The following is a 12,104-nucleotide window of genomic DNA, read 5'->3' as shown; positions in this document are numbered from 1 at the left end:
AAAATTAAAATCACAAATAATACTACTGATGAAAAAGAATAGGTTGAATGTTAACTACTTTCGTTTCCATATAACTATAAACTACGATAAAAGTTCATCAGCATGCATTGATTAATAGCATGTTGTACCACAAAAAAAAAAAAAACGTGCTCGTGCAACCAACTGAGAAAGTTAATCGCAAAAGAGCGACCAGTGGGAAGAATGAGTCTGGAGTGCTGAATTGCCCCGCTCACTCTGTCACTCAGCACCTGCGTTCAAAATTCTCTGGCACCGCCCCTGGTACATCGATGTATTTTTGAAAAGCAAAAATTAAGTTTGTCCAACTCTAAACCCAGTCCCCAAGTAAATTAGGTTATTAAATAAAAAAACTAGCAAAACGAGTTGCGCGGTGTCCCCACCACTTTTCAAAGCAAAGTTACGCCACTGCTTGTAATGCACCTTATAATGCATTGTACAATCTCATGAATAATTGTAATTTTAATGCATTTTAAATTTGGTTATTATTTAAGACAATATGTAATGTATTGCAACGCACATTATGAATAATTATAATGCATTATACCTTTTAAAAACTCTTTATAATGCATTATACATAAAGGCTTTAAGTAAAGTTGTTTTTTGTTCTTTTGAACGTGGTATTCATCAAGGAATTATACTAATCCATCCATCCAACCAACCAACATATTTGTCATTTTACTAGAATGAAGAGCATTCAGATGAGACATGACATGATTATGGGTCTTTCAGAAGGTCTGAACCTGACTAGAGTGAAGGATTATACTTAATGTAACAAACATTAAGTATTATCATCATTAAAGTTGTTTAATGACCAGTAACGACAGGATTAGATGCAAAATAACCACTATTGATAATTATCTTGCTGTTGTTTTTTAGCAAACGTGAAGAGATCACATAATCACAGGGCTGAGGTGAAAGACAGAGGGGTTAAAATCCTCCTAAATAGCATCTGTTCATCCGTAACTCATCAAGCACACCATGAGGTGTAAAGGATGTCCACTACCCGCTACTCTTTGGCCAAAGCACAAACGCAGCATATTTAGTCCTTTCACTGGCAAAAGCAAACACACCTCAGGGAAGCAGCAAGTATCATTTATGTTTACTTTTTACTTTCCTCCCTAAATTTTTTTTTTCCCTGCAGAGGCCTGAGGCCCCTGAAGTGGACAGCGGCCCGGCACAGCTATGGTAATAACTCTGTCATCATAATTCAGCCACTGGATCACCAACTCCATTAAGTCAGCTTGCAGCTGTTGCTACCTGGGGATGGGTAATTGCTCTGCAGGAGTCCGCCCTGCTTTCATGCCTCATTAGGCGATTTTGCCAGCATTTCGCTACCCTCTCGCCCCCCACCCGAATGAGCGAAGAAGCTCTGCTTTGCTCTCCTCCGCCTGGCAGTGGAATACAAACCAGTCGGCCCCATCCCGAGATCAACCTTACATCAAATATTCACACACACACATACACACATATGCGTCCAAGCATGGATCTCTTCTTTACTCTGACAACAGCACCAGATTCATCAGAGAACAATGACCCACATGACGATAATATCAGCTGTTATTAAAACTTCTGTATTTGATGTGAGACAAGGAGGTATTGTGAAACTCGCACTGTAATTGTTGTGATGATATTCACAATGTTATAGCACCAAAAGATAATTGCAGAAATTTTGTTTATATCTAAACTGCAACCAATGGTTAAATTTCAGTCTAGATCCAAGATGTCCAGTGATGTTACCAATCTCACAAGGTTTTATTTTCCAATCTAGGAACAGGAAGATGTAAAACCGAGAGTGATTTCCCCGAATGGATAGAAGAGGCCCTTTGATTTGTGAGACAACTGTGAAATTATTTTCTGAGAAATGAAACTGTCTCCTGGTAGAAAGACTCAGTATCTGACAAATAGAAAGAAAAAATGGTAAAATCGCTCAGCAATCAGTGATCAAAACTGGACAGAATCAAATTACCACAGATCTCTCCCACAGTTTCATCCGCATCCATGGCAGGACAGTGAAGAGGGGAAAAGAGAGAAAAGTATTGGGAAAGAAAAAGAAGTCAATGCCACCGAATAAAACCCTCCCTCAGGAGTTGATTATGGAGCATAAAATTGCATAATGTGGTCATTTCTAATACAAACGTTGAGGACAGGCATTCAGGCGCCTGACTTAGAGCCATGAGCTGAGTGTGACCTGTAAGCATTTTTTAAGTGTAATGAGACTCCTTAGACTTTAATGCATTCACTACATTTCAGACGTGGCACAGTTTGTTCAGATAAATGTGTTTGGAAATTAAATGAAGAAATTGCTGGTTCCTTCCCACTCACGTGTATTGCAAATTAATTTTTTTTTTTTGGTGATCCGACTTAGGGTATTACAGGGATACACAAATGCATTTTTTTTCTTCTTCTTTGTAGTCTGGACTAAAAAAAAACATGAAATCTGATTTTTATTAACTTGCTCCAAATAAATTTTGTAGGTGTTTGGAAATCCGGAGTTGTTCCTGTGAGTTCAGCGTGTGAAGCATTGTGAAATGATGGACATTAATATGAAAAATGGCATTGTGATGTTGCTGATGTTATTAAGTTGGCAACCATGTAGATATACTGCATATGGCCTACAATCAACGCTGCTGGATGTTTTCGAGTGGAAGGGGTGAAGATATTTAGGTAGTGACATCTCTCTATGGCAAATACTGAACTTCATGAATATTAATTAGCTTGCACTGGCATTGATATGTAATAATTGATGTTGCCTAATTAATATTTGTGAGCAATAGAAGTGTTACGGTGGCTTGGAATTGGAATATTTTAATGTTCATTAAGAGCTAAAATGTCAACAATAGTATACAGGTGAGATTCTAAATAACATTTTAATGGTTTAAATTGAAATATACTTAGTCCTAAAGATTGAATTTGAAGAAGACAAAGCAATGATATAACCTCTAACCTGTGTTCATCTGAATGTTTATGCATGTTTGAGATTGTATGTGTGCAGCTCAGTATTCGGACAGATCTGACCTCCCGTTACTCAGAGGAAGTGCTTTATTTTGAGGACAGCTATACAGCCCCCCTCCGCTCTTACGGCTGAGTCCTGTCACCTTTGATCTGAATGGCTCTCCATTATGCCAGAGTCTTCACATGAGCCCGGCGCTTCCCACAGCTGAGCTTCATCGGCCCCTGTGACCTGCTCTAGAGTATCTGTGTCATCTCTCCCTCATTGCCTCATAGGAAGCTTTCATGCACATCAGTCATGGCTTACAGATAAATTGTAGGCGTTGATAAAGGAACATATATGGTTACATAAAAAATTAAATAAAAAACACTGAGTTGGACTAGGATCTCAAATAGATGTATAAATAAAATTATTTCTATAAGGGTGAATTTCAAGAGTCAAGAATTATAGAAAATTTCAAGAGTCAAGGATTATTTAAAACAGTCAAGAATTATATATACTACATATATTTCCCCCCAAATTAATTTTGTGTAATAAAATCACTAATTTTAGCATTTAGATTTTTGCATTGTGACATTATTTTACAACAATCTATCCATCAATTATAAAAAGAGTGATTTTTCACTTTTGCACTTGAATTTTAATTTGTCTTTCTTTTTGCAGATTTGTGCAATATTTCAGTATTTTTTTTTGTTCATGCCATATTCTAGTTTCTTGCATAAATTAAATATGATTGACCCTGTCATTTTTTTGTAAGATTCACTCTACTTGAACACATCCTAATGTAAATAAGAGTGTGAGAGAGGGACGATGTGTACAGTCATGCCATGATAGCCATATGGAGAAATGTGGTTCTGTCATTCTGTATCACCCGTAATTCATCTCTCCCTCATTGCCTCATAGGAAGCTTTCATGCACATCAGTCATGGCTTACAGATAAATTGTAGGCGTTGATAAAGGAACATATATGGTTACATAAAAAATTAAATAAAAAACACTGAGTTGGACTAGGATCTCAAATAGATGTATAAATAAAATTATTTCTATAAGGGTGAATTTCAAGAGTCAAGAATAATAGAAAATTTCAAGAGTCAAGGATTATTTAAAACAGTCAAGAATTATATATACTACATATATTTCCCCCCAAATTAATTTTGTGTAATAAAATCACTAATTTTAGCATTTAGATTTTTGCATTGTGACATTATTTTACAACAATCTATCCATCAATTATAAAAAGTGATTTTTCACTTTTGCACTTGAATTTTAATTTGTCTTTCTTTTTGCAGATTTGTGCAATATTTCAGTATTTTTTTTTGTTCATGCCATATTCTAGTTTCTTGCATAAATTAAATATGATTGACCCTGTCATTTTTTTGTAAGATTCACTCTACTTGAACACATCCTAATGTAAATAAGAGTGTGAGAGAGGGACGATGTGTACAGTCATGCCATGATAGCCATATGGAGAAATGTGGTTCTGTCATTCTGTATCACCCGTAATTGACTGAGATCTGCTTATAACCCAGACAGAGCTCAGCAGTGGCTGCTGGCAGCGTATAATAATGCAGATTTGGCTCTTTCTTCCTCAGTGTCTTTTCTGTCTCACATTAGTTTTGTTAAGAGGCTGCACTGCTCGACAGGGTTCAGCTTTCATGCATATACATTGAACACACTGCTTATCTCCACATGAATGCATTATTGACAACCGAAGGCTACATATCGAGCATAAAATGTGGCAGTGTTTCAGAGAATATGGATCAATAGCAATTTCCTTGTTGGTTTAATTTCTCTGTTCACAATTGTGTGAGTGGTGTTGTGTGTTTCAGACATCCTCAGATAATGGTTTGTATGTTTGAACGACAGTTTGTCAGATCTGTGCAATTACGGCAATGTATTTACCAGATGCATCAGTTGGTTAAAAGCACAGTGAATTTGAATATTAATAAATGCACTCTGTCCAGCTTCTATACTGATTAAATGTTGACTTCTGACACCAGCTGGAATTGAAATATCTACACGAATCCATGCACGTGTTTAAATAAAAGGGCCTGATACAAGCGAAATTGGCTTGATTTTGAGCTTGACTCAATGAATAATACCAATGTGCGCTGACCACGTGTTTCTGAATACAGATGAATGGAGATGAAAAACGAAATGCGTTTCGCTCTGATGTGGAAGGCAGATCGTCTTGCAACACCTCAGGGCCAAATCAGACCTGGATGATGTGCTTGTACTTCGACCGAGAGCAGCGTTGCTGTCGGATTGATTCTGAGATATGAAACGGTGTGGCGGCTATTTTGCTTTAGGGTTTTGAACGGCGTGACTGGTTGTAGAACACATGGATCTTTTTCCTCCTTTTTATAATGTGCAGTGAATATGATGAGTTTCTGTGAACAGAAATAAATGGTTTTTGATAGGTTTTGCCTTTGATCAGCTTCTTTAGCCATTCCTATTCCCTTCGTATTACCATATAGTCTCACATGATGAAAAGAGAGAAGTAATGAATGTTATATCTGGCTAAACCCTCTCAGTTTGACGTAACTATGTTTTTGATATCGCCGAAGGCCAAACTTCACCATCCGTATCATCTGTAAGTGACGATAAAGGATAACAAGATGATTATAAGAGAGAGGACCGTTAGAGACTCAAGGTCTTAGTTGTTGACGCGCTTGCCAGGGTGAGAAGACGGATGAAAGGTTCGTCCCTACATGACGGCGAGTGCCTGGGGAAGATAAGCGCGAGACAACGAGACATTCTTAGCCTGAAGTAACATGCAGGGCAAGAAGAGACTTTGGACAGAGGAACACGCAGGTATACCCCATTCATTAGCACCACATGGAGCAACATGAACTCTTTTAAAGGCTTGTGGGAGCAAGCGACTGAAAAGAAAGCAGGAAGATCAATACAGTTCACTTTGTTGAGGCAGCTTGTTTGTACAGAACCAAAGACGATTATGAACAAACACGAGCGAGTTGCATGCCCAACGCAGGGCACCCCAAAAAATATATTTGCATTCATAAATAAGTGATTTTTTGCCTCCAAAACTTTTACACTCAGAGAGCAGAAGAAAAAGAATTTCAGATGGGTTTCTTCCGACTTTCAAAGGATGGGTTCCGTTGCATTTCTCTTTGAATTATTAGGTCATGCCGAGACATGTTTGTGTTTTTATCAAACGGTTTTATTTGCGCTTACCTGCTGTTTTCTGTCACGTTTGCGCCCAAACAATATCCCGACCCACACCCACTGTTTCTTCAACACCTCTCTGTTGAATAATACTGGGACCTTGGCCAAGATGAGGAGCGACAAAGACGCAAATCTTTAATTTATGAATCACAAATAATTCATGCATGCAAGCTAAGAAGAGTCCACCTTGAATTGTTGTGTTTGCATGGATGTAAATAAACCGCTACACCCAGGACTGACGTGCGTCCTTTTTGTCTTTCAAGTAGATGGTGTGTTTACCATTGCCTTCACGTGTGCCGTTTGTTCCTCGTTGTTCCCCGCAGTTTTTCTTTGTAATCGGCGTACAGGTTTTTGACAGCAGATCTCTTTGGACGGCATAAACAAGCTGGAGTTCAAATGTTTCTTTTGTGTCACTCCTGGGCTCCTTCCAGGTGTGTTATTGTGCTATTGATCCTTGTAGGGTTTCACCATGCTCATGCTGTATCCCAAACCACATTGATTTGTAGGACTGCTCGAGTATAAATGGGTTGAACCTTATTGGATTTGTTGGTGGTGGAATCACAAGTCTTGACTGAACTGAAAATGGAGGGGGTGTTTAAAGTTTCGAGCTAGTCTTTTGCACTGTCGGTCGAAAGATCAATATTATATTCATGAAAGAAGACAGCTGTGTTGAGACGGAGGTTTAATTTGCTGCTTTCTCTGTGTTTCCCATTCTTTTTGATCCAAGCATGGTTCCAAAGTTTGGTAAACAACAGAGTGATTAGCCTTGTTCTGACTTTTCCATAGAGGCACATTCATCTAATTTATTTTCTGCCTATGGTCCACTTTGAGATCTACCAAAATAAGCCATCTGCTCCAAGCACTGCTTCCACTTCGGTTTTAATTAGGACGTCTACTTTTGCTATCTTCTGTTAAATGAAACTACGGGGTTACACTTTGTGCAAAGCATTGATTTGATTGTACTCAAGGGGGGCGATAGTTACCTTCAAATGTCTGTGCCATTAAACCAGATGTGGTGTTATTCAGTAGCTAGCTATAAACGTGTTTATGAGATCTAACTTGCTCAGCAGATTATCTTCAAACATTTGCTTAGCTTTTCAACAGATACTGAACAGAAAATGGACCATAGAAGATATTTTACATGATGTACTTGTGTTGCATCACAAATTGGGGTCTGACATTTTGGAAACGTGAAAATGTGTGGAATTAGTCTAGTGTAGCTAGAAGAATCTGTGTTGAAGTTTTTGTAGATTACCTTTTCGGTCTTGCCAAAGCATGCCATCACCAGCATGTCTTCACAGTGTCTTAGAAATCTCACACTGGTTTTTCACACATTTTGACCATGTTTTCTAACCATGTGGGATTTCTGTACAAGAATTTTAAGATGTTAAAAAAAAAACTCATGAAGAGCAATTTCCAGCTGTTTAAATATATTTTGTAGCGGAGCATAAAAAAAAATCATGTAAAATATTCAATGACTCATTTCCTTGACTGTTTTTTTACGCTATAAGTCATCATTTTGAGTTTCCAAGTTTTCCATGACCTTGGAAATCCTGCTTACAAAATCTTTTCTGTACCAATATTAAGAATCAGCTCCAGAAAGCTATTGTAAATATTAATATTCATGAGTTTTCTCTTTTGATTTCACAGATGAACTTCTCCCAAACTTTGAAAAGCAGAGGAATAACTGATGTCATCTGTTTCCTGGAGACCATCAACTGAAGGTTCAACATTTGCATAGTGGAGGATAAATTTATAATTCTGTTAAACATGCCAATATAGAGCATTGGGCAGGGACCGTAAGCTTAATTGATGCAGTAAAAATGTGCATAAAAGTCTTTATTGCACCTTTAAAAGCTGTTCCCAACAAAACTCTATGGTGCAGAGTGTTCAGTTAGCGGCTCACGGCTTCATTCGGTCTCCTAAAGGGCCCCAGCACTTCTGAGATGGCCTGACAGCCTTGTGTAGCCCACGCCAGAATCAATACAACAAAGGTCATTTGCTATTCCAGTCATAGCCAACTCCATTCCCACCGAACTGTATTTGATGCATACCAAAGATGCGCACAATGACCGTGCTCCTCTGTCATTATGCGAGCAAGATGGAGCATCTATTCAGCAGAGAATAATGTAATTTAGTCATCTGTCGACTTGAACTCCAGTTTAGGAAAGAAGGGAATAAAGAGGTTGTTTATATGTGTATAAGTGAATGTCGTCGCTGTTTCCAGCACGTAGTCAATAAGTTAATTTTAAAACGAACATTCTGTTTCTTTTAGAGGACATGCTGTGCGACATGTAGCAAGCTGGTAAGATATGCCGTGTTTTTGCATGTTTTGTTAGCTAAGAAGTTCGCTACATCACTGTTCCCGCCTAAACTTAGCTCTCTCTCCGTGGGGAGCAGGTGTGTACAAGCGTTGTTTCTCTAAGCTACTCTGACGACTTCTTCCGCATGAACAGCCGATTCACTTAGACATGATACTGATGTCAGGCATCGAATGAAAAAGTAAAGCCGACTGGGAAGCAGCGGGAAGGCGAGGCTCTCACCATCTGTGCGAGTGACCTGCCAAACACAGGCTCATCATCATCATCACTCAAAGAGCCTACTGAAGGCACCTGACCACTCATTTGTCCATCTGCCAGTGCTGGACTGCCCTGGTTCTGGCACCATTCGAATGGCCCACTGAGATGCCCATCATTGCAGCCAATCAACGGCGAAATGGAGAATTGTCGCTTGACTTGTTTAGGGTGTGATACGCTGTTGGTAGAGGTCAGGATTCATCTAAGCTGAGGGAAGATAGGGATATTTAGCATTAGCATAGCTTTTTAATCAGTATCTTTCAATGTTTTCATGGTTATTGCAAAAATACAGCTATTCTCTACAAGATGCATGCTCTAGGATCTAGATATTGAGTTATTTTTGCACTGAATTAAGTAATGGATCGCTAAATTACTTACATGGTCCATGCCGGGATGTATAATTATCTAGCATGGCTATTGATTACAGGGCTAATTTAGCATGACATATTGCATGAAATATAGCTCAATTCAATTCTGAATACCCTCACTACCTTGTTCAGTTCTGTTTAGGTACACAGCAGCAGCAGCAGCGTCGGCTTGTTTTGCTAACGGCTAGCCTCGATGAATAATTCCCTTAGGGAAGAACAAAAATGTAGTGCTTGTTCAAAATAAGATTTCAATTGATTAGCTGCCATTGCTGCAGGACAGGGTTGATATTCTTTAAAAATCCTCATGTTTGGTGCACAAGGGAGGATTATCACAGCCTCATGAAGGGTCTACGGTTAGAGATGTAATAGGTTTACACTCAAGTTCATTTGGCTTCTGCGAAGCATCATTAAGTAAGCAAGGTCACAGGGTACAGAGAGGAAAGTCTGTATCCTTATCATCCAAATTTGTTTAACCTGTCATTTTCTTGAAGAGCACATTTGACCCCACAGACCAGTGTTGGGAAAATCATAAAGAAGCGGATACAAAGGCTTGGGTAGAGTTGCTGGTATGCAGATTGATGTGGTGATTTCTGACTGCTTTATCAAGATACAAATAAAATGTACGTTGATCCATGAGTGGGAATTGAGAAGGAATAAGGTTGTATGCCTACACACATGTACTGTCAGAGAGGCAGAGTCAATCATGCCCGTATTTGCCATTTAGATTACAATGAAGACTGTATTACTGCCGCATGGTGCAGGGAAAACAAGAACAGATATTTTATGATGGCAACTGAAGTGTGCAAATGAAAATGTCTGCAATAGCTGAAGATGATTGAATCTGATGGCTAGTCAAAGTCCCCATGTGTACTGCCTGATCAAACGCTATTGTTTGCGGTTTGCATTCCTTTGCTGTTTCTCACTCACATGGTAGTTGATTCTGATTTGTAGATGTACAATGTTTCATAGGCCTGTCTAATACAGGGTAATTTCATTTTCTAAAATTTAGCTAAACAAGATACAAGAAATGTGTGAGATTACATGTTTTTACAAACACTATGAGAGTACCATGGTACTGTGATGGTAACTATGATACTTTTTTTAACCATGGTCCAAAAAAATACCATTATTTTATAGGGCACTTAATGGTGCTCAGGAATACCCTTACAAAAATTGCCATGGTACTATTATGTTTTTTATGAGGTTAGGTGATGGGGAGTTCGATATTATTTGTTAAATATAACAAAAAGTTGTGTGTCTGATTGGTCCAAATGCTACAGTACCAAATGATGATACCCTGATTTTTTTTGACATAGTTACGTAGTATCATGCTGTTCTTGGAAGTATTTTGGAGTACCATGATATTTTTGATACTTTTCTTTGAAAGCGATTTATCAAAGTACCATGATATTGCATGATATTGATATCATTACTGCACCATTGTACCGCTACAGTGCATTTTGTAAGGGTATTCAGGAGTATTTTTACTCATTTCTTTCAGTGCTCGTGAACAAAACTGATTTGTTTTAAGTCTGACTTAAAACGATTTGTTATTCTGTCATTGTCTATTTCTGTATTTTTTTGCTTGCTTGATTTCGTGAACTTTGCCTGTCGTTGGCAGCATTCTGTTCTGACGACGGAGCTCATTTCCACTCCCGGCCATCAGTATTTCTGCACAGCTCACATAAAGGGCTACATAAATACGGTGCTGGCTTTGTTCTGCTGAGAAAGCATAGTGTCTAGTGACATCACTCCAGATTGCTGGGATTGGTTTTGAAGTCCTTCAGTGCTCCATTGGCTTGTGGCTTACTCCTGTGTCGTGGTATTCAAAGCATGTGCATCTTTGTGACGAACTCTGGTGGCAAGTCATAGATCTGATGTTAGTTATTGCATCAGCATCACAGAATATGTCTAAGTAGAAAACTAGAAAAAGTAGGCCATGTACTTTTAAAATGGGGTGTTTTATACGATGTGGAGCTGTACCAGTACGTGACAAAAAGATTGTTTCAGAGAGTGCGTCGATATGATGTATTTCTGTTGGCGGATGTTGAGATATAATATGGTTTGCACTCATTTTGAAAAATAACCCTGTGGCGATGTCTTTCGTTTCTGTAGCATTCAGTTCAAACAAGGCAGATCCGAGAAGAGCAGCTCCTGACAGTGTCTCCCCGGAGTGGGAGGCTTTGGCTTTAGAGACGGCCATGTTCCTGATTAATTCCCCTCATTAGCTGCACAGATACACTCACACGCACTCCAGTTGCCCAGCACGTCTCACTTCCATCCTGTTAACCCACGCTGAAGGTTGGGTTGGAGACACTTCTTCTATCTTTGTGGCTAACTGTGAGATGACATATATTAACATGCTCCTGCAAAGGCTAGAAAGCAGTCAGCTCAGGTCTGATGTTAATGATGGCACTGGCTTGAGCACCAGGATCCATGTGTGATGAACCGGGCTCGCTCTGGTTCTCACTAATGGCCTGAAAGACTTCAGAGAAAAGTGGACAGGTCTCGTTAACACCAATGTTCTTCTAGAGGCGAAGTGCCAGGTAGACAACAGGCCTCTCCCTCAATATAATTGAGATTGGCAAAGACTGTGAATCCTGAATCTTGAGGTACTGGTTATTTCATCTAATAGGGCCGTTTTAAAGGTCAAATAATTACGACGAATAGGTGTTTTAAGAGAATTTGTTTGGCAGCTATTTACATGATTGAAATCCAGAATTGTCTGTGCATGATTTTGAGGTGTCTTGTAGATTAACTTGATGGAACCGACGGATTATTTCGTAGATAAGCAAGTGGCACAGACTGTCACTGCTAACTACCAGCATGCCTCATCAGAACTGTAAAATAATCTAAATAGATAATTAATGTTAAATGCAATTATCATCAATATGAAATTGCAGTACATTTTTTGCAGTGATCTGCTATAATTTAGGGGATTCATTTTATCTAGGATGAATGGAAGCAGCTTTGAAAGGCAGTGAGAGAGGGAAGAAGAGTAAGGGA

Source organism: Sinocyclocheilus grahami, unplaced genomic scaffold (assembly GCF_001515645.1).
Source record: "Sinocyclocheilus grahami isolate Dianchi unplaced genomic scaffold, SAMN03320097.WGS_v1.1 scaffold56.1, whole genome shotgun sequence".
Classification (NCBI taxonomy): domain Eukaryota; kingdom Metazoa; phylum Chordata; class Actinopteri; order Cypriniformes; family Cyprinidae; genus Sinocyclocheilus; species Sinocyclocheilus grahami.
This window is presented reverse-complemented; position numbering follows the sequence as displayed.